Here is a 6000-nt window from a genome sequence, read left to right on the forward strand (position 1 = left end):
ACAATAATAGCAAACATTCCTCATCATACTAATGCATAGTAAATATATAGTTCCCAATTCTGCATTTCTTAATAGTCTTGTTTAGGTAAAATGCAACAATATAGACTGTTCCAGAAATATTTAAATAAAAGTGTAGTACTTGGTATTTTGGTTCGTTTTGGGGTTTTTTTTTTCTAAAGTCAGACGTGATACTAAACCACTCCACACATCCGGTTAAACTGCTTTGTTAAATTAACTAAATGGAAGTCAGACGATCAGACACACACACACACACACACACACACACACACACACACACACACACACACACACACACACACACACAAACACAGAACATTCTGCACTTCTAAACATGTTGTTAAAGAGAAAAGGTGGTCAAATTTGTACATCCCTATGGGAATTGTTTTTAGAAGTAGGTTTTTTTTTAAGCTTTTGCACACGTTAGACCTACATATTATATAAGAGATGCACTCATGGATTATTTATGTCATTGTCACTGCTATAGTCATTTACATACATGGCAAATGAATGCCAGGGTTTAAAAATGAAATACAACAAAATAATACAATATATACACTATATTATAACGATATAATAATACACACACACATAGATTTTCTATGCAAATGCATTTTTTCTTATTTATTTCACCTTCATGTATTTTTAATTAGAGCTCTTCTACTATATGTCACCTCAAGTGCCCATAATTTGGTCAAATTTATTTCTTTTTTCCCTTTTTTTTTGTAAAATCTATTTGTTTTCTGTTCTGTTTTCTGCTTCATATATGATTTGTTTTATTGTAGTAAAGGAAAAGCCCATGTGTGTTAATGACAAAATGACTGCTGTTACTTCATCTATAAGCATGTGATTGTTTTTATTTGTTAAAACATCAGACATTATTTTAGGTAAAGTATATATACTTTTTATGTTCGAAAATGTGATAAAAATGATGCTTTATTAAGATTATAATTCGTTTTTATTTTCTTTTGAATATTTTTACATGAATTATTTTATAAAGTTGAGAAATTCTATCTTTTTCTAGCAGTATTATATTACTTATAATGCTTATATAATAATTTGTGGTCTACTTTGTGATGTACACCTTTTGTTTTAATCTCTTTGTCTTTATTTTATTTAGAAGACACTTGGAATAATCTAGGACATTCTTCCTTTATTTGAAATTTCAATGAATATCTAAAACAATTTGTAAAATATTTTCAAAACATGCAATAAATATCTTTTAGCTTTTCTTCTTTTGTCTAACTCTGATAGGACATTAACAAAAGGAGCACAAAGTTAATGTTCAGCATACAGCACGGAGTTCATAATTAACAAGGCCAAACTGTTGTTTTGTGAAAGCAGTAGTCTGAGGATGTGGCCAGACTTGTTTACCACATCAGCATGAACCAGACAAAGGCAAATCATTCAGGTAAAGCCAATCTGAGTCCATTAAAACATTTCCAGACATCACTTAAAACAAGAGACATGGAGAAATAACAGGCTAATTTCAAAATATTCCAGCCAGGACAAAGAGCGATGTTGGTAAAGTAGCTTTTTTTTAAACAGCAAAAGAAGGCAAATGTGTTTTTTTCAGTATGGTATTTAAATATCCTGGATTTGGATATCAATTCAGAAGAAACCACCAGTGGATTACTCATGTCTGTCACACTGCCAGTTCATTTTTATACACAGCAAATTAACGGCACGTATAATAAACACAATACAACACAATACAGAAGACAATCTGAGAGATTCAATTATACTCTCTGGCATTTTAAATAGAAGAAATTAACATTTCTTTTTATTTATTCACTTTACTGTCAAATATTAGTATAAGCTTTACATCTTTTGTAGCTTGTTAGCAAATAGACTGGAAATTAGCAATGACCAATCTAAACATTACAACACTTGCAGGCTTCAGGTCATTTTTGACACACTCTACACACACATTGGATAAATCATGACATTGTCTGATGTCATACTTTGTCCAGATCTCAGCTAGATTTGGATCAGAAATAGCATACAGATATATTTCCTTAAACAGTATTTTCATATATGATAAACTCAGATATCATAAAATGGGGTTTTCTCTCTCTCTCTCTCTCTCTCTCTCTCTCTCTCTCTCTCTCTCTCTCTCTCTCTCTCAATCTGTCCTTTTTTCTCTTACTAATATTATTATTAATTGTAATTTCATTCTTATTATATTATTATTGTGTACAATAATTTCTCATGGTTTAATTGTGTCTTGATGATTAATGATAAACTAGACATAATTATCGTGTCTAGTTTTTTACTGGAAGCATCTACAGTATGTTTATGCCTAATATTACATATTCTTTTCTTACAAGTCTAATTAAAAATTAGCTCTAAAACAAGATACACATTTGTATTGTTTAAAGTATGAATGAATTTGTTCACCTTATTCAGTCATTCAGATTTTGCTGAAAATATTTAATGCCATTTTCTATATGAGAGAAACAAAAATTATCTAGATTATTTAAAATAAAGCATATAATAAAGCATATAACTCTCTCTCTATATATATATATATATATATATACACAAAAATGTGTGTGTGTGTGTGTGTGTGTGTGTGTGTGTGTGTGTGTGTGTGTGTGTGTGTGTGTGTGTGTGTGTGTGTGTGTGTGTGTGTGTAAAGAGTAAATTAAATATAGGCTTTTAGGTTAACTATTATAGCAACACAAATCATGAAGACATTCACAAAATAACATTCACTCTTCAGTCAGGAGAACATGGGCTTGAATCCCAAAAATGCCACAGCATTCTCTTCCCTGTCAGTCAGCATATAACTCGCCATTCACAAGCATCTATGAGCTCATGTATGCATAAGAAGGCAGATACCACTTTGTGTTCTGTAACATAGCAAAGTTCACACATCTTGAAGGAAGCATGTGTTACAGGGGAGCGCTAGTTAATGAAAATTGGTGTATGTCTAAAAATGCTACTGATCCTAAAAAAAGTTTTTACTAACTGAAAGTGTGAAGTAGATAAGTAATACTAATACTAATCCATTTCTATTTGAATAATCATAAAATATCCTGTATTAAACTCATAGATAGCTCATTTAGTATATGCTAGAACTCTGTTTTCTCTGTCTTCTAACAGCAGCCATTTATTAGCTCGACTAAACACAAGCATGCTTCCTGACAATGTTATTAAGCCTGAGGTGAATGATGTGTTCTTTACAGCTAGAACACAATTATTTTTCTGATAGTTTAACCTACTGTAATTATAATAATAATGTGCTTTATAATCGTTCAGGTGTTCTTATTATACTGCCATTAAAGTAAGTGAACACGTGTTTATCTTTATCTACGTGTCCTGTTTATGTTTAAAGTTTAAGTTGCCACTTGGTGAAATATACATCCACAAATTGTACAGTTCTAATGTAGACTGTGTGTACTCTGTAATGCACTGGTGTAGTAATCCACTGTTTTTGTTTTTCTTTCAGAGTGACAAAGACAAAGAGCAAATGGAATAGAATTGAATAGAATAGAAGTAAACAGAATAGAATAGAAATTAAGTGAATATGACATGAAGTCCATGAAGTATTTATTAAAGTTAATATGAAATTATTTGAACTGAACTGAATTGAATTGCACTTTTTTGCACAATGCCAACACACAACATGTCAGAGTTTAATTACAGGATTTTCTTCTCACCGGCTAATTAAATCTACCCTAGGGATGATACACGAAGGCCGTGTGTTTCACCTTTTTGAGTTAGGTATGCATGGACAACTCATAATGTGAAGAATAACGTCATGAACTTGTAATAAAATGTGTAATAAGGGTAACCCAGCTGCTTGAGCTCTGAAGGGTGAAGTAGAAAATGGAGGGAAAAGAGGGAAATTAAAGCTGAGTGTAGCATTTAAAAGTCATTGATGCCGGTTGTCCTGCAGACACATGCTGGCTTTCTCGCACTTCTGACTCACTGTAAGCAACGTTCTCTGAACAAATGCATTAAGTGCACTGCAAGCTCTTCGGTTAAACATGTCACTTAAAATAGCATGTTACAGATAGAGAAATATTTCCAGTGCGAGTTTAGAAGGATGACCAATAGAACGACACGATCTGGCATTGAGAAGTAATGCAAAGATTATAAAATATATAATATACAGAATCAGATTGAAATACTTCATGGAAGTTATGTCATTTATTAGTACAGTAATTAGTAACTGCAGTGTTATGATCAAAAATGAAATAGAATTGTGTTCTTTGTGCAGTCAATTACAGATTGTGTCTTTTTAGGCAAATGAGTTTGATTTCTTTTATTTGTTTGTTTGATTATTTTATGGCAGGTATTGTGTAATCTTATAAGCATGTCAACAGATACATGAAACTGATTGGTGCACCATTACACAGCCAGCAGTATATATTATATCATGACAAATATATCATATTAAACTCATGAAATTTTTTTCTTTTATTTGTTTTTATTATTTATTTATTTATTTTTATCATATCACAGTGTTGCCTGTTCAGGCTGTACGCATGATCCCCGATGTATATTTCTGTTATATGACTTATATCTATTTAACACAGAGAAAATAAAAAGTAATATAGAATAATAAAACTAAAGACTTTTTTAGAAATGAAACCTGACATTGGAGGCCACTAATTCTACACTGAATAATGACTCTGGTACGTTCTCAGTTATATCCAGTCACCTTATTAAACCTGCAAATTGCAAGTTAAAGATAAATTATAGTGTATACTCACTGTCCACTTTATTAGGTACACTTGCACGTCTTTAGCAGGAGCACGTCAAGCATCAGGAAAAAACGTTGGATCTCAGTGACTTTAACCATTGTAGGGCTTGTTGATGTCAGAGGGCTGGTTTGAGTATTTCAGAAACTGTTGATGTCTTGAGATTTTCATACATGACAGTCTTTAGAGTTTACACAACACAGTGTGAAAACAAATAAGCATCCAGTGAGCACGTTTCTTAGGGTTTGAGCTGACAAGAAGGCTAAATTAAATCATCACTCTTTATATTTGTGCTGAGCAGAAAAGCATCGTAGTGTAGTGAAAATGGTGGATGAGCTACAACAATAGAAGACCACACCAGGTTCCAGTTGTGTCTGCCAAGGCTAGGAATCTGAAGCTAACATGGACTCAAACACACTGGACAGATGAAGAACGGAAAAACCTCAAGTAGTCTTTTTCCAATCTTTTCCAAACTGTGAGCCTGTGAAAGTTTATATAACAACAGTAACAAGATGCCAGTACTTGAGCCTTGTGCACAGGGAAATAATTGATGTTGAATTAACTCTTGTATTCTCTCTATATATTAAATGTCCTGTTCGGTGTTCACTCTGTACCAGTGATGCTCCAATGTGGACAGTAGAACGCATGGACAATGGATCGAGGATCGGAAACAGTGAGTTGTGTCATGACTCAAACTCACACATGGACCGTTTTTCAAAATTTGCCATGAATCAGTTTCTCTGTAGGAACATTTCCATTTATTCCATGTCACAAAATTGATGAGAATGAGAATATAATTACATTTATAAGCCTTTATTTTTCTTACCCAGGGGGCATTGACACAATACAGTGATTCAATCTTACTGCACTCACTAAGATTAGTAATATTTTGAATACACACATTCAGAGCATGTAATCAAAGTTTAAAATAAAAATTTGAAAAGTGTTTCCTCTGTATTTAAATAAGCACTGCACTACAGAAGCATGCACAGAGAACGAGGGAATTTCGTAAAATGAAGTACGTTTGTTTCTTTCATTTGCTTAAATGTTTTCAAGGTGTGTTCATAAGCTTTAGACATATTTAATCTATCACTTATACATACATAGATATATATACTGTGTATATATATATCTATGTATGTATATACATTATACATTAGACAGGATGATAAAAGAATCAGTTATTAATGGCAGACACATTTTCTCATATAAAATCCCTTATGTGATTTATGTAAACTGTGCTTATATTTCAAATCACATTAGTTTGTGA

The sequence above is a fragment of the Tachysurus fulvidraco genome, chromosome 1, assembly GCF_022655615.1.
Source record: "Tachysurus fulvidraco isolate hzauxx_2018 chromosome 1, HZAU_PFXX_2.0, whole genome shotgun sequence".
Lineage (NCBI taxonomy): Eukaryota > Metazoa > Chordata > Actinopteri > Siluriformes > Bagridae > Tachysurus > Tachysurus fulvidraco.